This window comes from Anastrepha obliqua, chromosome 3 (assembly GCF_027943255.1).
Source record: "Anastrepha obliqua isolate idAnaObli1 chromosome 3, idAnaObli1_1.0, whole genome shotgun sequence".
NCBI lineage: Eukaryota > Metazoa > Arthropoda > Insecta > Diptera > Tephritidae > Anastrepha > Anastrepha obliqua.
Window position 1 is genome coordinate 101,935,892 of NC_072894.1, and position 27,739 is coordinate 101,963,630.

Consider the following 27,739-nt stretch of genomic DNA (forward strand, 5'->3'; position numbering starts at 1 on the left):
CGGATTGTTCCGGTAACGTAGTATGAAAAATCGTTCGACGTCGGTACTTACGAAAATATGTTGGATTGCTTGCCCTTCCGACAGAGTTTATCATGGAAACTCCTGCTACCTTTCTTGGTAATTTATCAGCGATGCAGTTCCCAAGGATGTATCTGTACAAAGGACTTGAGCTATGCTTTTGGTATATTAATAAGCCAACTCGTTTAAGAATCGTGAAGATATTTAGTAGCAGCTTAGCAGTATTGGTATTGGTTATGAGCGGCATCCTTTATCGCTGTCAGTGCAATGATCAAGCACATGAAGCAGAATTTAATGAGAGATTATCATAGCTATTTTCACTAAATCTAGCTATACTTGTTAAAATACAATAGCTTGTTAAAATGTACGTGAACTCTAAACCAAAATTCGCAACTTTTCCACATCGCGAGGCCCATTGGGACATTTTTTTGGCAAAATAAAATAAAAGAAGTGTAGTGAGAAACATTTTTTTTTAATTGAATAAAATACCCAATCGGAAATGGATTCTAAAATGAGTTGAAAATTTTCTGAGCTGTAGTTTAGTGAGGAAAAAATTCTTAGTCAAAAATTTAATTCAATAAAATTTTGAATCGAAATTTTATATAAAAGGAATGGAAAATTTCCTTAGCAGTAGAGTATTGAGGAAAAAATTAGTCAAAAAATTTGCTTTAATAAAATTTTGAATCAAAATTTGTAATAAAAGGAATGGAAAATTTTTTGAGGAGCAGAGTAGTGAGGAAAAAATTGTCATAAAAAAATTTAATTCAATAAAATATCGAACCGAAAAGAGTAGTGAGGAAAAAATTCACATACATAAATGTTTAATTTAATTAAATATTGAATCGGAAATGAATTAAAATGAATGGAATTTAGTAAAAATAGTTTCAAATATAATATAAAATATGGGTACAATATAAAACATTTCCTTACTGGTCGGCTCTGGAATAAATTTTTTACTCAAGCTATAGAAATGTCTCCGCACATTTGCTATGCTCAAATTGTCGAGTGGACTCCAATGGAGCGGTAAAAAGGCTGGTATTTACACGTCCCATCCGCTCACCCCATGAACTCAACCTCCCTTCTTTTGTTATAAAAAAGAAAACGAAGTCCTTATCGTATATTGCAAATGAAGCTCAGCTTATATCTGTCAAGGTTTTAGGTACCACACTTTCATTATTAATATTGAAGGAGGGAGTTTTATGACAAAGTTTTGCCAACTACTAAAAATTACAATTTCCTGTGGATTCAATACCGATTGTTTTGCCGACTTTTTATTGCAAAAACATACAATTTGCAGTACGTCACAATGAGCTTAGAGCTGCACTTAACGAATATAAAACTGAGGCTAATATTCGTACACAGTCACACCCGCACAAATACATAGTATTTATGTAGCCACTTTATAACTTTTTTGTATTTTTGTTTGTTTTCAAATAACAATAAAAACTCCAATCGATGAGATGGAGTCTGAGAACGCCACCCTCGTGCCAATCGCTAATGTCACTGTCTCATTCACTACAACGTTAAGACCGTCATAAAATGTGTCAAAGTTCGTCAATGACACGATTGCAGATTTCAGGCGTTACAGCCAAGCAATTGGGCGGCAAAAAATGGCATGAAATTGATAAAAATTGGCATAGAATAGCATAGCATGGCGTGGAGCTGTAATGTAATGTAGTGTAGCAAAGAAAAGCTGAGGCAAAGGAGAGGCATGAGTTGCTGGGTGGCGTGCCAATAAAAAGGTAACAAATGCTGGCGCATAAAACAAGCTCGAAAACAAGGCACCACACAAATACCCAGTAATATCCAAATAGGCAGCAAATGATAGCATGCGCGAAGAAATAAGAAGAGAAAAATATTGGGTGATGAAAAAACCTATTAAAAATACATAAAAACATGGAGTTGCAGTCACAAGTCAAGGCAGAGAGCACAACACCGTCAGCGCGTCGCAGCGAGGTAGCGCGAACGTATATGTGTGCCGTGCAAACTTCACTACATTTTTTTTTTCATTTTTCCTGTATATTTGAAGCGCAACAATTTTAATTGCAATTTCAATTGTGACTTGCAACAAATACATTCGCATACAAGTATAAATTTGCAACAGCGCATAGCAGCCGCAATAAGCGTGTAAAAATCAATATGCGACAGAGGCAGGAAATTATTTTAGCTCGCGTGAGTGTGTGTGTGTGTGATTTGGTGTGCGCTTACAGCAAAATAATGTGCATGCTTGTGCGCCTATTGATAGGCCGTAAAAATAAGTTTCGACGTGGTAAAGTTGAAATGAATTTTTACGCCTACTAAAAGTCAACGCCAAAATAACAACCACATAAATTGTTAGGTGATGAAAACCAGACAAAGGAGCAAATGCACAGAAAGTGTCGTGTGACCTGTTGTTGTGGCAGTCAAAGCTGAGAAAAAATTTAATATTTTCTATACACTTAAAAAGGTCCTCGTGGGCGGCAAAACCGCATGACAATTGCTGCCAAGGTATCCGTGTGTGTTTTGTTGAAGTCCACTTTTAGGCTTGCGAAATGACGTAAAAGCAACAGTGAATACCTGACATTAAATTGGTCATAAAGATGTGTAATAAAGAATGGCTGCTTGGTTTCAGTTCTCTATTTATTTTAATTTTGGGTTCTATAAGATTTTATTAGCGTTTCAAGGAGAACATTTTTATGAAGACTAGACGCACTTACTTAAAATACAATACTAACAAGGCGGGTAAGCGCTGCTTGTACACAGTAGGAAAATAGTTAAAAGGCTAATAAAATTGGTTTTGTGTTTGACAGAATTTTCACCCTGTTGATTGTTTAAGTTTTTACTGAACTTTAAATAGAAGCCCAAATCGGGTGAATTTGCTCTTTGTTCATATTGTTATGCAAGTAAGTAATATGTGAAATTTTTGTCACTATAAAAAACATGCTGAGCTGTTTATACTATATACCTTCATGACGTTTTGCTTTAAGAAGCCATTTTGTTTTTTGAAAAATATTAAAAAAAAAAGAAATTTAAATGTGCATATTTTTGAAACAATAAAATTTTTTGGTGTTGTAAACAGATAAATTGCAAATTTCCAACAACTTTAAAACCAAATCTAAAGAAAAAATTCCAAACGAAAAAAATAATTAAAAAATTTTTAAAAGAAAAAATTTCAAAAAAAATATTGTTCTTATTCCAAATACATTTAAAAAATATATATAATTTCCTTCAGTTAGTATTAAAAACATTTTTATTGTGGAAACGAAGGCTCAAACGTAAAAAACCGCTACATTTAAACTAATAAATAATCAAAAAGCAGTTAAAAGTATGAATTATATTTTGCTGAGGATTAACATAAATTATTTGTTGTAATGTTATACTAGTTGCAATGAAAATACTAATAAAAAAAAATTCTTTCAGTTAGTATTAAAATCACTTTTATTGTAAAAAAATTTATGTATTATATATATATTTATTAATTTTTTTAAACCTATTTAAGTAAAAACATGCCTAGTCCTTCGTAGTCCACATTCAAGCAAAATAAGAAAATATCTAATTAAGATACTTATACATCAAAACTTTTCAGAATATTTTCAAAGGAAAAACTTTTGGGGTGTTAATTTTTTCAGATCAAAAAGTTTCTTTTACAAAAACAATGGAAATCCAGGTTTTCAATTTTATACAATTTAAAAAAATTTAAAAAATTCAGCAAATTGTTATCACAATTTTCAAATTTTTAATCAAAATATTTTGAAACATTTTGGGTATGAATTTTGGTAAAATAAAGTGGACGTTTGGAGTCGCTCAAAAAAATTTCGAGCATTCGTTGAAGTGAAAAAAACTGCAATAAAACCTCATATTTGAAAATTTCTTACAAATTCTGATTAAAAAGTTAGAAAAGTTTGGTACACATTTTTTGAGTTGTTTTTGAATTTGCACGATTATTATAATGCTACGTTTTATATGGTTATGAAACACTGTAGTGTATTTGTGAAATTTATAATAAAACAAAATTTTTTTGCTCTTCTGTTCAGAAATTGTTCCTGGGTTACGCTCTCGCGAAAGGACTGCAGAACTATTATAGGTAAGCTAAAGGGCCATAATCCATTGGCTGCACAAGCGTACAAGATAGAGAGGATGTTGAGGAAACTTTAGAACACCTTCTGTGCGTTTGTCTGGCATTACTAAAAATGCGTTTAAAATGCCTGAGAGCCCCATTGTTTGACAGTCTGGAGGACGTCTCCAAACCGGATCTCACAGCTCTGCTTATATTCTTCAAAAGCGTTGACATCCTACATGAATACTACTTTCAGAATTTATAGAGATCGGTCTGCATCTGGTATCGCTTAATGCCAACCAGGCTCACCTAACCTAACCTATTAGTATGCATCAAAAAATTCAATAGCGTCAAATCATATAATTTTTGTGGCCTCTCATTAACACCGTAGCGCAGGCTTGTGATATTCAGACCACCTCTGTAAAATTTCCAGTTGATTTTCATATTTCCTATGCATTTTTAGGTGAGTGTGAAATTCTGCAAGTCTGAATTTAATAGCGCGATATATAAAATAAAATATTTTTTTTTTGTTTTCAAATACCTTCTTCAACTAGCAAATTTTATTTTAAGCTATTTCCTTTAACTAAGAAAAATAATTTTGATACAGCGAAGTAATAGAAGAAATTTAAAAGCAAAACGTTAAATTCCAAGAATATGAATATGAATTCTTTAGTTTACAGTATCGTATTTAAATTCTTAAATCAGCATCTCTGGCGGCTTCTGCAATTTCATACACTCTTCAAATATTTAATTGTGTTAATAATTTTAGATTCTCTGCTTCCCATCTCTAACTAATAGCATTGTTTTGTGCGCCCTCTTTACCGCACAGTGAGCAGTCATAAATATCTTTCACGCTTTTATTTCTGCGGACGTAGCAATTTGTTATTTTCTACTTAGACACAAATGTGCTTTTCAATATTTCTATAAAAATATTTTTTTCCACATACCCACCAGAGCAGTAATAGCATAATTCTTTCACGCTTCTACTGGAATTTTTAAATATTTCACTCAAAATTTCTGCGTTAAATTATTTATATACATCGGCGAGATTAAAAATTTATATATAAATATTTTAAATTATGGCAACGGCACCCAAAGGAATTGGTACGCCTCACAGCTGTAGAAGAAGAGCAAGCAGCTAAACGGGCTAAACGGGCAGCGCGTATTCATTTTATTGTCGATATCAGCCATTTAGGCAATGCGTATTGAAAACATTACAGTATTTTTCAAAACAAAGTAGCCTATTTTTGAATTCTTCAAATTTCCCAAACAGCGGCATGCCTCAGCAGTCACAGCAGTGGAAATAAACAGCAACACAACGCGATCTACATTGCCAGCAAAGGCTGCAGTGCAATCAGCAAGACCAAAAGCAACAGGCCACCACCCGTCGGGACGTTTGGCCATTTTGGGCGGTTTGTTGTATTTTCCAACTAATGCTGTGTCGAAATAGTCGCTAGCATGTGGCGGTGGAATTTCGAAATGCTCGTATATTCATACCGAAATGCTTAGAAAGATATACTATATAGTACTCATACCGGATGGGAAGTAGAAGTAGAAAAATGCGCCCGTCGTGCGCTGCATGAGCGCGCAATTGAGTGTTAGCCTTAAACTAAAAAGTATACAAAAATGAAAATTTTCAAAAACGTAGATGACAGAGTGAAAGGGTCATATCCGCGGTTCATGCGCGCAATTGTGGTGATTGAGAGTGGTGTGAAGGGCAAAAGCAAAGGTGATCTAACTAGGAAATAAGCGACGTGAGGGGCCAAGTGACGGTAAGGCAGGGGAAATGAAAGGGGTGCAGCTGCCACTTGTTTCCCCGATTGACATGCGGAGGTGTGAAAAGTCCACAAGAAAAATGTGTAGTCCGTATGGAATTGGCTGCTTCAAAGCGATTTATTTTTTTCCAATGAATACTAGGCAGAATTCGATTGAAGTTGAGTGTTAAAGAAATGCCAAAGGAATTTGCTAAAATGTATAGCAAGAAAGCGAAAAAATTTGACTAGGAGTAAAGGATGAGTGAGAAATGAAATTAAAGCGAAGTAAGCAAGGAATTTAAATAGCAACTGTGCCAGAGGGAAGGCGTCTTCGAAAAGGCTACACACTCAGCGGTCAATAAAATACAAAGCAAGCTGGAAAGAGCAAACTAAAATTAAACGCAGCAATGGCAAGATAGCGAGGAAATGGCCGCGGCTGAATTTAATTAGGACGTTAGATGAAGTAAATTCGTAAATTCATAACTTGGCCTTTAGGAAATTTAAATATGTCAGGTGGTCAGAAAGCTCTGTTTCAAGCAGTTTTATTACTGAAACCATCATTACTGAGTTCCAACAGCAACGTGGTAGCGTTTGCATGACAGTCGGTTCTATATTACCGGAACGACGCGGTTTTATATTCGGCCAAAGGCTGCCACTCTAGCAGTATTCCCGTACAGGTATGGGGAATGTTTATGCTGCTACAACAACTCCAACGTGGTAAATTCGAGATTCGTAGAGTTGAATAGCTGAGTTCATTCCTAACACTATTTCGTAGAAGTCATTAGAAAGAGCCTTGGTTATGGTAGAAAATTTTCAAAATAAAATTCAGAAAGGTTATTTACATTTATTTTATAAATTTATAAAAGTAGCGTAAATTAATAAAATATGAGTGTTAAATTTAAGAGAAATATTTTTTTTTTTTAATTTGCATTTATGTCTTTTTCCGACAGAGTTCAACCAAATGCCAAAAAGTGGAGATGGGGAAGACTTTAGAAAAATGTTGTTGAGGAGAACAGCCTAGGATCGCCAACTTTCCTAACAAAGAGCTTAAAGCACCGCATTGATTTCTACTGCATTTGAAGCATTTTTAAAAATGCTTGTCTTTTTTCATTGAAAAATATTATACTGCATTTCCAAGGACATTCATTTCGCTCAAAAGGAAAGGAACATAATTTCAAAATAACGCTAAAGAAATAATTTGTTAAGCTAGAACATATGGATTCAGTGAAAGCCAAATTTTTCGTTATCGTAGTGCAGGATAGTTAACGCAACTCTTCTACGATGGACTCGTTGATAAGGCTGAGTATCTTAAATTTAGCTTGAAAGTCTTTTTTTTCAATATTTTTGCGCTACAGAATTAAGTGATACTTAGTTTCCTATAATAGATGAATTTTAAAATTAAGCTCCAAAAAACACGCTCCACATCCCTACAAATTCTTTTAAAATCAGGCTTTGATTTATAACTGCTACCTTCCATATGTTTCTGGATAGGCAAGGAACGTTTTCGACTTTTATGGGAAATTCATCAGCTGCACTTAAGTCAACTAATAAAAGGTACAACAAGAAATTAATTTTTAGTTCAAACTTCAGGTGTAGTTTCAGAAACGCTAACCCTCCTACTCAAGTTCACTTTTTATTCGGCAACATTCATATAAATTCAAGTATATCTTTTAGTTCTACTCCTCAATCCATTTAATAGTTTGTATTGTTTAAAATTTAAATTCATACGAATTTACATGTCGTGCCTGCTTATCTCAACACAGGCAATCAGACATAACACAAACACTAAACAAGCCACACTCAAGCGCCGGAGACGAAACTGAAGGGTGAAGCACAAAGATGCTAACTAGACTTAAACGACTGTGGCAGACAAACAGACAAACTCTTGAAACCTGCCGCATGCTGTATACAAACTGAAGCAACACAAAACTACGACAGACACAGAGGAAGAAAGAAGCCTCAGAACTATGCGGAGAATAAAAGGCTAAACAAGATTCAAGAGATGAGCAGCAACAAGGCAATGTGCAACGGCAATTGGAATGAGAGTAGCAAGCAGCAGGTACCGATAAGCTAACCGGCAGGCAGGCAGGCAGGCAGCAGCGTTACAGCCAAAGTAGAAATAAAAAATAAAAAAATATAAGCAATACAAGTAAGCAGAAAAACAGAAAAGACCTTGAACAAAAACTAGCAAAATAAGAATGAGCAGACAAGTTGGCTAACAGCTGCAGTCAAGGATGATGCTGATGATAGTTAAAGAGAGCTGGCAAGGCAGGCGAAGAAAGACACGACGATGCAAAGAAATATATTCTGTCCGAAAATTGCCGGGAATTGGTCACTAAAGCATAAAATATTTATTATTTATTTAAAATTATTGTATTGCCTTCAGTGCAGGCCAAAATAATACATATATTTACGGTAATGAAATGAATTCAATCAAACAAATATATTTCAGACCCACTTATCGGAATCAACTTCAAATCTCACCGCGTATACTCTTTTATGTCTTCTATCGACTGATATTGATTGCTTGAAAAAGTAATTCGAGTTTTGGAATGAGAAAAATGTCAGACGCCATCATAGCGGGGGGAAGAGGGTGCTTTTGAGAATATATCAGTTGAGTGATTGAACAATGGATCATGATCAATTCATCCCAGGTCAGTTAGTTTGAAGATAGGATGTAAACGACATCCATCAGGAGTCTCTTTCCATCTTCTCTCGTAAACGAAAAGTCTGAGCTGCCTCGTGAGTCCCCCTTTGCTTTGGCGCAATTACGCTTAGGATATTGTAGCAGTTTAAACTCCTACCTATCCAAAATCTACCTCGACATACTCAATATATGCCATTGGCTCCCCTTTTCACATGCCTCCTTAAATATACTCTCCTAGTACCTCGCTCTCTCTCCCTTTCTCCCTGAACCCAATTCCAACAGCATGTTAGATGAGTTAGACGATTCTACAACCAATGCATACAATTTTAGGACGGACAAGAATGATAGATACCAGGTTTGATCGTTAGGTATGGTGAAAAAAAAAATTGAAGGGAACTTTGTATTCTACGTCATTCGATTTAGCTTTAGCTTAGTGAAACACAAAACGAATGACGTCGGCTTATCTGTCAAATTTGCTCATAGCCGAATAACGGTCTGCTAGGTAGTACACCTTTAAAAATCTTTTCACCATGAGGTGTAAAAACCAAGAGTATTTTAATTTTTCTTTTTCTAGGAACAAATCAAATAAGCTGCTCTACTTTTACTATCTGCTCAATGTGACTTGGTCTGACACTTTTTTTTGTGAATTATTAGAATCCGTGGAACTTTTTTGACAGAATGTACCTTGCAACACTGTAGTGGCAGCAGGAAAACATGCGATTTTTTGAAGAAAGAAGTCAACAGCTCGTTAAAGTTAAAGTGCTGAAGCGCAACGAGTACTAAAGTGTTGAGTTGGCTGGTTCTGGCTGGCTGCTCGCCTGCATGGACGGCTGCAATGAGAAAGAAGGCAGCAAGGCAACGGGGCAGCAAGGTAGCAGCGTAGCAGCCAGGTAGTCAAAATCGGGCTTAAAGGAACAACAAATACGCGATTTGACATTGGACAAAAGTAGGGAGCAATGGAATGGAGTGGAAAAAAGTAGTCAAAATAGCAGCATGCAAATGAGAGGGACACAAAAACGAAATAAAACGTTTCAAAGAGGAAATAAAATGTGGCAAAGACTTAAAATATACCAAAAAGCAGCACAAAAAAGGTGAAAATAAAAATATAAAATTTTTCGTTTCAATAAGCAAACAAAAATAAAAATCTCAAGTAGTGGCAGGCAGCAAAGCGCCAAAGAAGGTTAGCTTGAACTTGAGAGTGCCGAAAGTCAAAGCAAAGTGTTAACAATGGGCAACAAGTCGCTTGCGGGCAACAGGAGTCGGTGCAGCGCAATAACCACACTTAACGCAAAGAATTGCGCTTCTTGCTCATGCCGTACTTGCAGAATAGCTGTGATATGCCCAGTGAGAAGAGAAGAAGAAATGCAATAAAACACTATTTTGCGAAATGGTGAAAAAAGGAAACTACGAAAATAAAGTTAATAATACCAAACGAAATAGTCAAAATGCTTACAAGCTTAGCTGTCTGCGCTGTAAGCTGAGTGACTGACTAGCAGTCCGATGACGCTGATGGTGCATTGTCGCCGCTGGCTTCAACTCAAATGAGGAATGATGTCTGATGTGGTCGAGCTGATGATGAGTGCATCACCACTTTGACTGCCGCACTGTCTGGGATTGAAAAATTGGATTTCTCATACACGAAGCTTTAGGTGGTATTCAGGGTCAAGAGTGGACAGCGTCAGTTGTTGTTTTTTTATGTGTGCCGCCGAAGTAAATATAAAATTGAAATTGCATATGCAAAGGGGGGAGGAGCGTGTAAATGGAAATGGATTTCGAATATTAAAGCCAGCGTTGCAGTTTGGAATAATGTAAATGAGCCATCACTCTGTTAACTTTTACAGCTACTTGTATACGCACATACATACATATGCAAATGCGTATGTGCTTGCTGCCGTAAGTGATGCTGAAGTGTGTATAAGTACCTTATATCCATGTGTGTGTGTACTTGCTTGTGTTTGCGCCTGTGTTAAGTAGCCACAATTTTATTATATTATTGGGATTTCGTGCGCATTTACTGTACCCTGTACTCACACATACATACATACACCCATACAGACGAGTGTTTGCAACTCGCCAGGCTCTTTCACTGTGCAAAATTCAATTCGTTTTGGCTGTTTTAAGTTGAAATGTGTTCAATTCGTATTTAAATGGCAATTCTATTCAGCGCTAAAAGTCGAAAGTGATCTCAGGCCACTTTCTGTTTACAAGTTTTGCCTACAGCTGAGCTCATTAATTTGTTTGTACTCTTTACTGCTAATAGTTTAGTGGCAAGTTGGTTTGTTAATTATTTTTTGTTAATGGAATGCGCTATAATTTTACATTTTAGTACTTACCATTTCCAATTCCATTTTGTCGTTGTTTATGGTTTAATTACGTAGCGGCATTTGTCTTTGATATATTAGGAAAAATTTGCAGATCTGTAAAGAGAAGAGTAAAGTTTTTAAAATGAGTAAAATTGCTAAAAGTTGCGCTTTAACTCTAATGACATATACATACATACGTAATTACATAGTAATGAGAGAGAAATTGAATTTACGGGACTCTGTGATGAACACGCTGAAAGAGCTGGTGAAGTGATTGAAACAAAATGTGGCTATCAAATAATGAAACAAATGCTGCTAAAGATGAAGAAACACGCAAGAACCAAACGACAGTTATCGCCAGCTCTGATGCTTTCTCTTTCGAACCCTGTACCTCCGGATTTTGTAAATAAATCAGTACAGGGACCACCGATTGCAGTCATCGGAGTCCAATCATCCCCCCTCGTAAACGGAAAGTCTCACCTGCCTCGAGAGACTCCCATTACTTTGGCACAATCACGCTCAGGACATTGTAGCAAGCTAAGCCCCTACCTATCCAAAATCCACCTCGCCATTCTGAATATATGCCGTTTGTCAGTTGGCCTGCTATTCATATGTCTCCTCAAATCTATTCCCGCAACACCTATCTCTCTCTCTCTCTCTGAACCCAACTCCAACAACATGTTTCCTGTACCCATCGTTAGATGAGTTACACGATGCTACAAAAACAACAAAAACCAATGCATAGAATTTTAAGACGGCGCATGATTGAGGTGTAAAAACGAAGAGTAGTTTTTTTTTCTTTTGACCCCTAAAATGTCAAGGGAGGCCAAGAAAAACAGTTTTGAGCAGTTTAATCGAAATTCTATAATTTATAGCTCGAATAAATTTCCCATTCAAATAATTTCCCAAATCAAATAAAGATGAAGAAATAAGTAAGAGCCAAACAATAGTTATCATGAAGCATTCTCTTTCGAATGCAGCACTTCTCACTTTTGTAAATAAATCAGTACAGTGAAATCTTCCTTGAGTGAACCTTCACCGTCAGTCAGATTTGTGCGTCCAAGGGAGATGCCCACTCAAAAGAGGGTAACTTCCCTCGATGCATAAGATATGGTATAAAAAAATGTTCCCTCAAGAGAGGTGTCCGTTAGGAGAGACTGTTTAGTCATAAACTTCATTCGCATTCGAGGTATTTTTTAGTTACGTCGGAAAATTTGCAATGTGGTAATTGCATCAAAATAGATTAACGAAACTAACGCAAGACTGACTCTTGTCGAGGCCCTATGCTCCCGGGAGGAGTGAACAAGGGAAAAAAAACAAAAAAAAAAAAGAAATTGCATTATGGTGAAAACATTCAGGTGTGGCCAATATCAGACCGTTAACCGGCTCTAAGCGGATTTGAAAAAATCAGCTGATTGGCTGACGTAACCGGGGTCATGAAAGTGGTTTGTTTATGAAAAATCTGATATATCGCTGGTCATATTCTGTCTGTCCAAACAACTGCTGATTGGAAGAGTGAGAAATGAGCGGGCAGAGATCTGGTGACATATACCCGGAGATGTGGCAGCCGAAGTTACTCGCTCAGTTGAATTTTTCGCCATAGTTGAAGGCCAAACTTGGTAATTGCATAGTACTATGACCCACTCTGTAAACACAGCTAAAGCTTTAATCAGAGATAAATCCACAACCACTTCAGTCCTCGATCTATAAACACGCGTTCTTGTTGCAAAATCAACAAAAGTCTTCCTTTCATGACTCATTTACAACTGTTTTACTCACCCAACTGGCACTATCTTTCCTCGCCTCCTACACTCCAAATCTATCAACATTTACTCAACTCACTCAATTAATTTGCATAAATATTTGCATTTTATTTATTAATTAAATATGAAAAAAAATCAACTAAAGAGAAATAAATATTAACATACTATAGAAAATAATGTAACGAAATATGAACAACAACAACTACTACTACATTGTAAACCCCCAGCCATCGGTAAGTGCGCAAGACAATAAATTCCGAAAAGTGTCCACAATTAAAGCGTACAGATAAGCAAAATGATATGAAAAAGGTAAACAAGTGAATCAGTAAGTCGTTGAAGAGAAGGTAAGAGGCGCAACAAAGCTTGGAAGCTGCTACAACGGATTGTAAGCATAAGTGGATAGCTACATTAAAATTATGCATTTTTAATTATGAACGCAAATAAAAGGATATACCACATTTACATAAACAGTAAAAGGATTTATGATGAATTGAAAATGAAAAGCAAAGTTGCCAGCAACAAAAAGATAAGGAAATGCGCGGAGGGGAAGTGAGAGAATATTTATCCACGCGCTGCCGCAGAGGCTGTTTTTGGCCGAGTGTAAACGGCGGTGACGACAAAAAGGAGCAGTGCGAGAGGGGCGACTTTATTAAGAATAAGTAGGGACAGCAACCCAACCAACAGATTTTTGATATTTTGGAGGAGCAGCAGCTACTACTTTTGAGTGTAAGGAGAATAATGGGAAAATTTTCGGCAAAAGCGCCTAACAGCAGTCAACCAGCTTCTTGGTATGCTCACAGTTTGCTCGCGCTTTTGATTCTCCGCTATTTGTAATAACAGAAGATATGCTTGAATTAGTAAAGAATTTGAATGCTTTTAGATGCATTGCACTTTTCCTTTACTGGGTATATTTCCGTTACTATAGCACTATGCATATACTGTATACATATATCAAGTGGTTATAGTGCATAGTGGGTTGGAAAATAACTGCAAAGCTTTGAGGTCTTGTGGGAGGCTATTGTCGTCGCCGCTTTCCTTTGTTTAATTAATTTAGCGACAAGAATAATAAAATGAAAATAATAAAAATGGCAAAACAAATAAGAGCTGAAAAAATTAATTAAGTGGAGGCAGGCAGAATATACGAATGCATAAAATACGGTATGTACTTAGATATTTATAAATAAAATGAGCAAAGACAAGATAAAGTAAACAGCCGCGAGAAAGGTAAGAGTGCCAAATGATAGTACAACTTAGTGGCTGAGTAATGCTCAATTTACAGTAGGGAAGGAAAGTAAATGTGGACATAACTTAACTTACTATAAACTGTGACCATAAATAAAGTTCATAATTTGCCTAAGAAGAGAAGGAAACGAACAAGGAAGTAAAACTTGAATGTAAGAACGCTTAGGATGATGATGTGGAGCAGAGGAATGCAAAAATTTCCAAGTAGTACTGAGTAGTGAAGAAAATTTCTGACGCTGTGGCTGAAATATAAATGTAAACCGTTTATATCTTCAGTTTATGAAACTGTGGAACGATTGATTAGAGGTTTTAGCGCATTTCCCTCAGGATAGCAAATAAGTTACAATAAAAAAGCACAAAAAAAATATGTATATACCAAACAAAAAAAGAAAAGACACAAATGTAAAAGGAACAAAAACAACAACAACAAAAATATAAAAAAAAAATATATAAAAAAAAACAAAAAATACAAAAAAAAACAGGAAAAATATAAAAAAAAGAAAAATAAAAAAAAACAAAAAATTAATAAAAAAAAAAAAATTGAACAAAAAACAAAAATAAAAAATAAAAATTTATAAGTATAAAGTAATTAATAGTTATAATTGTGGTATATGAAAAATAGCAGAACTGATGTGTGCAGTTATTATCGTATATTTACAAGGTCTGACACTCGAAGTGTAACCAATTAAAAAGGCCATAAATTTAGTTAGGAAAATTACTTTTATTCAATTCAAAAAATGTGTGAAAATAATACAAAATTAAGAATCAATTTACTCTTGCTCGATATGATTATAGCCTTTTGCCTTGACTATGGCCTTGAGATGATCCAGAAACGAATCGCAAACTGCCCGAATGTGACTTGCAGGTCTACCATTGAAATGTTTGCCTGCCCACGGCGTCAAAGCAACCTCCAGAATACTTCCTCGATAATATTTCACATTTACCTTGACGCCAGGCTCGATGAAAACGATTGGAGAGTGCCCATCTGCGATTACAGCGGCCCAAACCATTACTCGTGGCGGGTGCTGCCTCCAGGTGACCAATCGATGACTAAGATTCTCGTATGAATGGTGGATCAAATAAACCCTATCGTTTTGGGAGTTAACGAATCGCTGAATTTGAAAAATTTTCTCGTTAGAAAACACAATGTTCAGAAATTGACCGCCTTCGGCCAAGCGAAACAACTCCTTCGCTCTTTCAAGTCTGACTTGTTGCTGCTTTGGTGTGAGATCATGCGCCTTTTGGATCTTAAAAGGCTTAACTTTGAGATCATGTTTCAGTATACGGCGGTAGCTACTGTCACATATTTTCATTTCTTTCGCCATTTGATTGGCACTTCGTCGGGGATTTCGCTCAAATCGCTTCTTCACTTTTCGAACCATTTGACGTGACGTTGCAGTCTTTTGATGACCACCTCCATGACGTTTCGCGATGCTACCAGTATCATTGCAACGAGGAATGGTGCAATAAACAAAAACTTTATTTACTTTGAGGTGCTCGAGCTCACGAACAATCGCTGGTTGTGATTTTCTAGCCAAATATAATGCAATCACACAATTACGTCTGAAATCCATTACAGATTTGCTTCTTTCGCGTTTACTCTCGGCAAAATGCTTCCGCGCGCTTGTCAACAATAGTCTAGATTGATATTTAGTCAACTAATAGACAGAGATAGTCGTGCATTCGCTGTGCGAGTGGTCTGAAGTTGGTTACACTTCAAGTGCCGGACCCTGTATTATTATTTTATTATTATAGGCTACTTCGCACCGCGAAGAATCGCAGAATCGGCAGAAGATGGTCTCAGAAATGCCAATTTTATTTAAGTGATATATCGGTATCCCGGTAAAGTAACCAGTTAAAAGTCTTAGCTGAAAGTAACTTCTCAGAAATTCCTTTGGCCGGCGTCAGGAATTCTTTCGCTTGTCGCTAACCGATAGAATTGCGACAGTGTTTAACGAAATTTTCAAATATTATAAAAAAAAAAAACAAAAAAAAATTGGCGTCTTCTAGAACAAATTTACGGTGTAGCATCAGGCCAAACAAAAAATATTGTTTGGGCCCTCCTTGGCTAAATACAAGTATAATAAGGCTGTCGCATCAACTTACGGTTCGCGTTCTACTCTTCCCAGTTATGAGCTCTGAGCTAAAGAGTTACAAATAAAGCTACATCGGATCTTTCTTCGAGCTGTGAAAAGTGAATGTGTAAACTTTATTATGTTTACCTACCAGAACATTTTTTAGGAATCGCAGTCAAGTGAATTTGTGAGAAAAGAGTAAATAAAATTAAAATCTTCAACATACTTTTTTATAACTCAGAAATGTAGCGCATGCCATTTTTTCAGATGCTTTTTTTTTTCTTTTTTTTTTATTTCAATAAAAGCCTCAGATAGATAGTGCATGCGCTTATGAGCTTATAACATAACTGTTGTTTATGGCTGTTGCGTTCTCATTTCATAATCAATGATTGCAGACATTAAGAGATGCTTCGTTACAATTTAATTAACTATTATTGACAACATTTTATGAGTGAGTGACTTGGTGATATTTTGAGTTGCCAGCTGACGAAGATAATTTCTGGAAAATCTATGAAGTTATGAAGCAAAATTTGAGGTTTCAAGAGATTATATGCATTTTATAGAACTGAAGATAGCAATAGAAAACTTAGATAGGATAGAAAACCTTCTTTATTGAAAAAAAAAAAAAAACGGTTAGGCACAGCCAGGAGATAATTTCTGGGTCAAATTAGCAGAATGCCAAAGAATAGAGCTGCTAGCGTATCTCAGCACACCGGTGGGGAAAAGAAGCAGAGGAAGACCGCGGAAAAGGTGGCTGGATTTTGTCGGGAATGATTTAAGGACAATAAGATTCGAATATTGAAAGGAGCTGATTTATGATCGAGTTAAATGGAGGAGTGTAGCTGCGGAGGATATAGTTAAATGGAGGACTGTTGCTATGGACGCTATAGGCTGCCAAAGAATGTGGAGCTAATGATGATGATTTTTAATTAAGGTTGAAATATCGATAAATAAGTAAGTGCAATAATTTAATTTGTTGTTTTATTGTTAAGAAGACCATGAGGTCACAAATAAAAATACGACAAAGGAATGCTTGGAATAACTAAAAGAGTTTGAAAAAAAAAAACTGAAACTATTATTAAATTAATTTGCTAACTCTCATTAAGGGGTTAGAGGTAGTCAATTTTTTTTGCACTTTCTTAAAGTATAATATCTTAAAACTGTTGTGTGAAAATTTGAAGTGAATCCGACAAATACTTTTCGAGTTATTCAACAATTAACAAAGAGCGCTCGGGCGCTCCGGAGCAGATAGCAAAACTTTAAATGTGTTTTTCTCAAAACAAATATATGTTTTTTGAACTGGTGATCACTGTTACTTAAAAACCGCTTAGTGGATTTCAATAAAATGTATACTGCTTTTGGAAAACATAAAAAACTCGTGACTGATTGAAGGACTTTTTTTTTAAATTCGATTTTTTTTAAATTAATTGTCGGTTTTTTTCTCGAAAATCTGAAAAATATTTCCTGAGGCCGCCGTATTGTAAATTGTGAAAAAAGCTTGGATCAGGCACAAGATTATCTATTAATAAAATTAATTTCTCTTGTCCAATTGATTTTAGATGAATCTCCATGGACTTGTAATGATCACTGCAAGGGACTTCTGGAGAAACGGGCTCCACACAAACAGCGATAACTTTTACAATTATTAATTTTTTTTTTTGAAATTTTGCTAAAGTCAAGTCGAAACATGATGTATTAGTGCTATGTTTTCATTTTTGTAAAATAAAGCAATTGACTAAATTATTGAAAGTCATAATTTTTTCGGGCCTCTGACTACCCCTAACTCAATTTACACTTACATTCAGCTAACCGAACTTTAAAATTTTTTGAAGTGAAACTTCTTAGGCGTCGATGGGCGAGCGAGAATGGAGAGTAAATTTCAAGGTCATGCAACGTTTTGGCCATTCTCGTTCCGCGAGAGATATAACGTAGAGGAAAAGGAGAGAGAGAGCTATACCTTAGATTTATCTTAGATACACTTTAGGCTATTTTTCCTGAGTTTTTCTTTGTTGTTGCTAATTTCTAGTGAGAAATAATACTGCCTACTTTTTGGCGCTTGTTTGTTGGTGCAAACTTGGCGTTATATTTCCTTGGTGCCTACTGTTTGGGGCATTTTTTGGTCCCAATTTTTTGGATTTTTTTGGATTATTTCATAAAAATGGTTATTTTGACAGTTTCCTCTAAGCTTTCTATTTCTAAAATGATTACACGCAATAAATAAATCTCAGCACACCACATGAATTAGAATTTTAGTTGTTTGTACATGGCAACCCTGTTCCACTACTACTCAGTGTGTATTTCGACTAACTGTTTCAATGATAAGCCGCTTCACTACCGCTGCCGTCAAGCAAGTTTGTTTACCGCTGAGGTAGTTCAATATTATATTTAGAAGAGTAGGTTTCATTTCATTTACGAGTTGAAGAACCAACCAACTTATTTAAGGTACCTGCAGAGTAAAGAACCGAGCTACGTGTCGGCGCGTCTTTGAAGTTTTAACTTTTTAATTTTGTCACTTGTCTCACAAATGTTTGTCAATGTTAGCTCTTGCAGATAATATTGTTTTGCCGTTATTAGAGGGAGGGTGGAATCCAAAAGATAAACTACGAACGCTACTCGGTGACTAGGTTTTGGCTGATGCTGGTGGGTAATAGAGGCGAGTAAAGCGAAAAAAAGGATGAGGCATTTCAAGACTATGTTTGAAGATTAATTAAAAAGCTGTCTAAGTGTTTTTAAATGATAAGCAGAGAAATAGAATTTTACAAATTAAATGCCAAAGAAAATTAATTAAATTAAAAAAAATTAAATTTGCTCAACCGCATTTTTGCTGATGCAATAAAGTGCAAAAAATGAAGAAGTCATAAATCAGTGATTTATATAAATTTATTATTTCTCCCGCAGCAGATATTTTTCAGAGGCTTCAGTTAATTTAAGAGGCTTGTTAGCATTCTTTAGGTGTGACAAGGCGCATTCTCGCCATTTGACATCATTTGCATGCGCAATATTAAAAAAGATTTTTTAAATTTAATTCTGCGAAACAATGGATGTAAGAAAAAAAGAGACAAAATTTGCAAATAAATAGAGTTTGCGCTAAATAAGCTGCAATTTATCAAAAATTATTTATTTAATAAAAAAATCTCATACATTGCATGTGGCATATTTGCATTTTTTGATTTATATACTGAAAGTCAATTTGTGGGTGTGGGCGTGTGTGTGTGTACGCCTGGTGCGTGGCTTGTTAAGCGGTTTCAATGCTAATTAATCAGTAAATTCGAAATACAAAAAAAAAAAAACGCAGCAACAAATACGCGCGACTTCATAAAACAGATGAATTCGGTGAATTCCTATTTTTTAATTTTTTATTGTTTATTGTTTATTGTTTATTTTTATTTTTATTTTTCAGCTTCACAAAACAGTCACAGCAAATTTTATTTATGCACAAAAAAATTGACTAACAGAAAATTTATGGTAGGAGATTCCAAGAAAGGCGAAAAAGAATGATAAAAATTCAAAAACTAAATACAACAACCAGCAACTGAAAAAACATCAAAGCAAAAACTTTTGCAAATTTATGTTCAAATCAATGCTTTTACTTAATGGTGCCTGTTGGTGGGCAATAAAAAAGCAACAAGCTTTGAAATTAACCAAACGTTTATGCAATGAGTAAATGTATATGCATTTACATATATACATAAACATATATATATAATATACAAGTATGTATGAGTCCAAGGAGATACGTATTTATTTAGCTTCAAAATAGGTACTATTATTTATTTATACATATGTATATGTATCGGATGTTTTCTTTATTTAAATTTGACTATAAATTTTCGCCTATAAAATCAAATGAAATGCCCATTAAACAAAATAATAAATACTGAAATGTATCTACAAGACAAGAGCGCAAAACAAAAAAACAAAAAACAATCATAGGGAACAAGAAACTTCAAAGCCTCAGAAGAAATAAAGCAAGCTGATTGGTGGTTATTTGTTGGTAAATAGCGGAAACAGAGAGGCAGGTGGATTGTGAGAGTGGAAGCAATGCAGTACGGTAATCTACATACAGGGGCAATAATTTTTATTTTATTTTATAACATTTTTTTTTTGTATTTTATTTTATAAATGTTTTTTATTTTTTATTTTATTTTGTAAAATTTTTTTACTTTTTATTTTATTTTATAAAATTTTTTTACTTTTTATTTTATTTTATAAAATTTTTTTATTTGTTATTTTATTTTATAATATTTTTTTACTTTTTATTTTATTTTATAAAATTTTTTTACTTTTTATTTTATTTTATAAAATGGTTACCTTATTTGATTAAGTAGCCCAAGGTTTTTTGATAATAATGAAATAACGGTATTTCGCAACAATAAAACTTCAGCAGCTATAATACTTGCTTGATTTACTGGTTCACTTGAATAGAGGCACTCTGTTTGCCTACCTTATTGGTGCATTAGAGCTGTGAAAAGGTATCGGATTTTTTAACATTCATAGTTTTGGCCGAAAGTTTCTATTAGAATTAAGAAGCAAAAAGGTTTAAAAGATCGCAAAAAAAAAAACAAATCGTTTTATTGACCTTAGAGTATCTTTCAAATCGCCGAATTGCCAAAAAGATAGGTCGAAGTCCAAAGATTGTGGATCTGTACGTGAAACAAGGTGCCTCCTCTGGTAAAAACTACAAAGTCAGAACTATGATGGCTTTAAATTCTGCTCTTACAACAACAAAAATTAAAGAAATGGCAAGCGCTGCAACCAGCAAATCCACTTTTCGAAGGGCTGATCTAAATGCGCCACATCTGCCATTTTGCGATATGTTGTTCTTAAAGATCGACCATTTTCATAATTAGTTTCAATAATTTTAATGCGTTGCTTTATCGTGCAAAATTGTACGCCCGGCTCATTGCCAAATGTCAAAGATGACATAAAAAAGGTACCGTCTGGGGATTATTCACTACATCTATTCATCTACACTTTATATCTACCAAAGGCCCTTTGAAATTACCCATTTTTCGTTCAAAATTTTTAAAAATAGAATATATATTTTGACAGTTAACACCAGTGTAAAATATAAGCGTTTTTGAGCGAATGCACTTTATATTATTATTTGGCAGCACAGCTGAGGTACTGGGAGAGGGAGTGCAAGCACTGCCATTGGCTAAAATATTATATTTGATCTCATATAAATCAGCACACGAGTTTGTTGTTGTTTAATGCAGCTGTAAGAGCGTAAAATAGTTAAATTACAACAAGTGACTCTTTTTAAATCACCACATATACAGAGCAAGTCTAGTGTAATAGTGTTGAGCTTGCGGTGGCTCACGAGTTTGCGGACTAAGCTCAGTGCGCGCTATGCAAGGGGAAAAGAATTAAGACTAAATCTATCATCCTTGCGCGCTATGTGTTGCTGGCTGCTTACAAGTAAATTGACCAAAGACAGTTTCTTGCTTAGTTAGTGCGCTGAATTTGAAAATAACGCTCATTTATATGGCATGCGCAGTGCAATTAATTAGCAAAATAATTTATGGCATAATTTTATACTAGCCAAAATGGAAAAAATAAGAAAAGTTAAGTGAAAAGATAGGATGGAACTGAGTTTTGGGACTAAATCAAGAATTTTTATTAAATATTTATGAGTTGGAAGCAACCTTAAATTGTAAAAAAAAAGAAGAGATAAAAAGAAAAAAATTGTGCTCAGCTCCTTAGCTCACCGGGTGCCCAACCGCTGCTGAGTTGAGGAGCTTAGGACGCGCATAGCGGAACGTGCAATAAAAAGGGCGTGTTGTCGATGATTGTTCGTTTATTTTATGTTTGAAGGTAATGAAATTAAAAATGCTGCGAAGAGCCGACAATCAACAACAAATTTTATGTTATTAATTTTTGAAAAAAATACAAAAACAAAAAAATAAAATACTACGAAGACAAAATGTGTATTTTTGAAGATTTATAGCAAATACCTGTGGGATATTGGCGCAACTAATGGACGCCTCAAGCTGTCATGCAGCAGCAACGTAGTCGACAACAACAACTACTAAATAGGTATTGTATATACAAATAATAAAATTTGTTTGCATTGCCTTGTTGCTCGCCGATCAATTTCAAATGTTTAATTTATGAGTGCTGCAAATTTATGAGCTTTTTGACTAAAAACAAACAAAAAAAAAACAGAATGTGCAAACACAGGATGAGACAAACAGCAAGCAAGTGTAGCCACCAACGACTTGACAGGCGAGCGAGCTCAACGAGTGTTTTGCACTTTTATTTTATTTATTGTATACGTTTTTTTCCTTCGCAATTTTATTGCAGTTGTCTCCCTTTTTGTATATGTAATTTCTTGGTTAATTTAAATGCGACAGACAACGGCGGTGTTGGTGGCTTCGTGGTGGTGCAGCGTCAGCATCAGCGGGACAATATAATGAATATGTATGTATGCGCGCTCATTGTATAAAATTCGTATCTGTGAATTACAAAAATTGAATTCAAAAGAATTTCGCAGTGAAAAGACGGCAAGCACGGCAAGCAAGGCAAGCAAACGAACCAAGGCAGTGTTGACTACTGACTATAAGCAGTCAACTGTAATCAGGCCGGTCAGCGCCAACTATTGCCGTCGCTGCTGCTGCTTGCCACATCATATGTTTGTGCCACATGTGTGTATGTATGTACGCCGTGCCGACATCCAAAACTCGTGAGGGGAGCAGGACGCGCAAGGCGAAAAACAAACAGAAATTAATTATGTTTCAATACGAAACTTGTAGTTTTTTGTGCGCTCCGTTTTTGGTTAGTTGTGTTGCGTATGTTTATAAAGAAAATAAATACATGGCCGCTTGTTTGTTTTCTGATGATGCTGATGCTTTTGTTATTGCTGTTGTTGCTGTTGCCGCTGTTGTTGTTGGTGTTGATGCTGACTTCCTCGATAAATGCTGGCGGCGTTGATGAAGATGCGCGTACTACTAGTGAACCAAAAACAAACTAACTGGGCAACATTAAGGCCGGCGAACAGCTACGTAGCTCAGCAGAGGAACGCACTTTTTGTTGTTGCTGCTGTTGCAGCTGTGGCAAAGAGGCAACAAGTCGAAAAAAACAAACGAATTATAGCAACTTCGAAATTACTGCAGTTGTTATTGTTGGCCACATGCTGTTGCCGTAAAAGCGAACTCAAGGAAAAAAGTAAAAAATATACGAAAACATACACCCAGAAAAGGGAAATAAAGGCAAAAGTAGGCAGTCAAAGGAAGTGGTACGAAACGTAAGAGCGGTAATGAAGTAACCGAGTATTTGCCAAGGCTCGACAAGAGCGAAAAAAGCGGAAAAAAATAAAACGTAAAAAAAAAAAAATTACGGAAATAAAAAGAAAAGAAAAACCCTACCAAAACAGAGAAATAGTAATAGTAAAAAAGAGCTAAAAAAGAAAACAGTTTCCAAAAAATAGCCATGAAGCATGCTGAAATGAGGCTACACTCCACTACAACAAAATACTACACTGGGCTCTTTGCTGTTGCAAGCAAATGCAAAACAGATGAAACAACCGAAAAATTCACTGCGATGTGGCGGTTGTGAGTGCATCATGAACGCCGCCTCATACATTCACGCGTAGAAACGATGAAAAAAAAACTAGCCGGCAGATAATTTTACTTGAAGTACTAACTTCAAGCGCTTGTTTACTTATATTCAAACACACGCATACACACATATACATACCTACAATTTACAGCTGCATCATTTTGTTCTCCTCCATCTCATTGAATGGGGCAGGCTGGTTTTTTTCGTAATTGAAATTTTCTACAATTTTGTTGCGGTTAATTTAAATTAATGTGCAACTTCAGCAAGTGAGCGCGTAAATTTATGTGCGGCGAGGTGGTTCAAAAATCAGGCGCGCAAAAGGTAATAAATATTTTTTGCTTTTCAATACAAAAAACTCATTTGGAGTCAAAAAGCAAAATATAAGGAAATTAAAAAAAAATGAAATAAATTAAACAATAAATAGAATTAAAAATAAGGTGGCGCAAAATTAATCACCCTAACAGAAAATCACATCTGTGTACTAGACAGCTGTAGTATAACAGCAGGCAAGCAATGAAGCACATAAAGGGTAAAATAAAGATTTTCTTCGCTCAAAATTAATTTTTTGTGTGTATTTTTTTTAATTTTTTTTATTTGTTTAACAGCAGACAAGCAATGAAGCATGTAAATGTAAAAATAAATATTTTCATCGCTCAAAATGATTTTTTGTATTTATTTTATTTTTTTTATATTTTTTTTTAATTAATTAATAAAAAGTTTTTCCAAAAACAAAATTTGATGATTAATTTTGCGCCACCTTATTTAGTAAAAAAGAACTGTTATTTGACGATTTGTTCAGACTTTGAGAAAGTATTTAAAATTTCGGGAACTGTGGAACTGAGGAACTATGTCCTTATTACTCGACCAGACTCACAAAATATGCTATATATAATATGTATGGCGCTCCAAGTTACACGCCTTTTTTAAATTTGGTTATATAGGTTACTTTGTAATTATTGCATATTAGAAAAAAAAATTATGATAAGAAAATAAAATTGATAATTTTTTTTATACAAGGTGGCTCAAAATTAGTCACCCTATCAGAAAATTTATAATTTTTGAAATGGGCGTCGTACGTTATTCACATTTGACACTTGCGCAGATACAAGCAGAAGCGCGTAAAGGTAAAAATAAAGATTTCCATCACTCAAAATCATTTTTTGAATTTTTTTGATTTTTTTATTTTTTTATTTATTTAATAAAAAGTTTTTCAAAAACAAAATAAGATGATTAATTTTGCGCCACCTTGTACTTACATAAATTTAATACCCAATTTCATCCCCCGCAAACCAGTTCAGTTAGCATTTTTCTTAGCGATATTAGAATTAAAACAGCTAAAAAGTACACAACCAGATAATACAATCTGGCACTTGAAAAAAAGATGTCGTTAAACACATCAAAATCCAAAGCTGTCGATGGTTAGAGGACACTGTGCGCATGGAAGACAGCCGCCCTCAAAAATCCATTTAAACAATAAACTCCCTAAAGACCCGGCCCCGAGGACATCCAAGATTAACCTGGCCAAGTCATAGCTGACCTGAAAAAGCTACGAGTTAGGAGCTGAAATTCTATTTCCAACTAGGACTTATGCTAAGTGGATATGCGTTTTTCTAAACGAAAACAATGCTCGAGGAGCGCCATCAATGTCGTTGTTGCTGTAGCAGCATAAATGTTTCCCATACATGTACAGGGAATGCCGCTGGAGCGACAGTCCTTGACTGGATATAAATCTGGTTCGTTCCGGTAATGTAGAATCGACTGTTGTGAGAATGCGTTGTCATTACTGAACACTTTGCAAAACGCTACTTAGCTCATTTTGTGTTGCATTCTTCATCTCGTCTGAGGGATTTTGCAGGTCGGACTGCTTTGGTGACATGGATGAGGCAAACTACGCAAAGCGTTTATAAAATCATGCAAAACGTGGAGTCGGATCGGCATGTGAACACTGTGTAGAGGTACTGAAGGTTGACCAAACAAAGTGAAATAAAGAAAAAATTCGTCGAAATAAAGCAAAAATACGTTGGTAACTTTTTAATTCCGTTTTCAATTTCAATTTAGTTTAACTCGTTTAACTTGACCTCTAATTTCTAATAAATTCCTCCTGACAATTAAAGATGTGATATTTTCATTGCTAGCGCTTTTTGTTTTTTTGAACCACCCCTTTGATGAAGTTGTAGCAAAAGAACACCAGCATCCGCTGTGTAGGCGATTGCTATCACACCATACAAACAAATACACTTATTTTTAGATATTTAACAGTTCAAATGTTGCAACAATTAAAATAGGAAGGAAAGTAGAAATGATTAAAATGATGTGAAAATTATATGCTTTTCTTTTGACTAAAAATTTCTATAGTAAGTAATAAGCATTTGTTTCAAGGCATGCGCCATAAATTGCTGGTAAAAAAAAACTTAATTTTTTTTTATTTTTTATTATAATTTTCGTTAGTATTGTTCCTCCATGGTCTCTTGATTCATTTTTTTTTAGTTCAAAATTTTTATTTAAATTTTAATTAACGTAAGATTTTTTAATGAGCCTCACACATACAGCCAATGTTCAAGTACATCCATACATTTATATACTCTAGGTAGGTGTTTATGTTTTCTTCCTAAAAAATGTCGCTCTTAACATTTCAGGGTTAAACAGACGCAGCGCACCAGGGCCGTCACTACCGGTGACCGCAGCAGTCAACTGCAATCGCGTTCAATCGGAGACATTTGTTGCTGCAACACGCTGATGCGTAGGGAACATGCGGTACTTGGCAATAACAGATTGATATCTTCAAGTTCATTAGGCGACTGCAACGGTTGTGGCAATAAACTTTTACGCCCCACTGTTTATATATTAACATGCCTACATACATATAAATACATATGCATGTTATTTTAAAGACTTTGTCCCTTTAATGGTTAGTGTTTCTTTTTATTTTGATTGAAACATGTTCGTACTCCTTTTTATTTGTTTAATTCGATGCTTATTTTTTTAATTGCCGCAGTTGTTGTTGTTCGTGATGCTCCTTTGGCATTTTTAATTGGAATTGATGCGCTTCGTAAGCGCTCAAGCTCATCAGCCAGGCCACGAATGGGTGAAAATTAATGAAGTTGATTCTTGGGAATCATGTTTCGAAGATTTTTAGTGAATTGATTAAATTGAGAAAAAGGAAGTGTAAAATCGAATGCAAGGGTGTATAAAAATGCTATGCACTCGTATGTATGTATGTATGTGTGCCGACGGCTGCTGTTAGCGTGTGCTGTTGGGCAAACAAACAACCAAAGGGAATTTGTGCATAAAGTTTTGTTGTTCTGGTCGTGCATGGGGAAAGCATGTGGAGCGAAAGGGTAGAGCAGATACACAGATGGAGGTGGACGATAGCAGGCAAACAATGGCTGTCGCGACAAGTAAGCGTAGGTATGCCAATATTTTGGGAATAATTATGTAGGGTATTTTGTATTAACTTGATATCTTACGATAATGTCGAGACAACAGACTTTTTCTGACTGAAATTCAGTGTTAGATGGTATATGCGGAAAATAGTAAAACGGAGACGGATGTATACAAATTGGAAGAAGTTATGAAGATATTTTGGGTGTACTCTACGTAAAATTATTTGATACTCTTGGTCATATCATTGAAGTGGCTCGACATTGCGGTCTAGTTATCATGTTTAGCCTTGGCTAGCGCTCTAGACAACAACAATTTTGAAGCGATCTCTTGAGTTCAGCTATTTTTTCGAAAGTAATAAGTAACAACTATCAGGGATAGACTATACAATTAAATTTAAATTGTTTACGTGAAGGCTATATTTAATTGTTCATCCGAATTTCACAAAATTAGTTTTTTCTAATAGTCTGCACTAATTTCAACTAAAATAAATACAAGGCTATATTCTGCGATGAGTCTAATACATCAATAAAAAGCCGCCGAAGCATTAAAATAATTTAAGAAAAATTAACCAAAAATCAATTAACTGCTGCGAATCGCCTGCAATAAAATACAAAAATTAAAACTATTAAACAAAAACGTTAAGATCTTCAGACATGTATGCCTGTACATTGTTCATACCAAATATATCTATGTATGTTGCCTAAAAACATATTTGTATTCATTTAATTTTTGAAGTCAAAATGTATTTTTTGTAATCTTCTCTACAACTTCGGCACCTGCGCTAAGCCACACGAGGAAAAATAATTTGATACAAACAACAGCAAACACAATAAAACAATGAAAAAATAAACTAATAATAGCAACAACATCAACCCTTAGGCAGCAGTTGAGGCGGCAACATCACACAAAAACTGAAGATGTTGCTGACTTTTGTTTGTGACTAATCTTTTGTCATTT

At 35.1% G+C, this 27,739-nt stretch overlaps 1 protein-coding gene across 1 annotated transcript in view; it reads right to left on the reverse strand.

Moving 5' to 3' along the window:
• The window catches only part of LOC129241536 (frizzled-2), a 100,115-nt gene that overhangs the window by 49,068 nt on the left and 23,308 nt on the right, over positions 1-27,739 (reverse strand). The window contains exon 2 of the mRNA XM_054877928.1: positions 10,789-10,872. The gene's annotated coding sequence lies outside the window, so the exon portion shown is untranslated. The remainder of the gene's footprint in view (positions 1-10,788; positions 10,873-27,739) is intronic.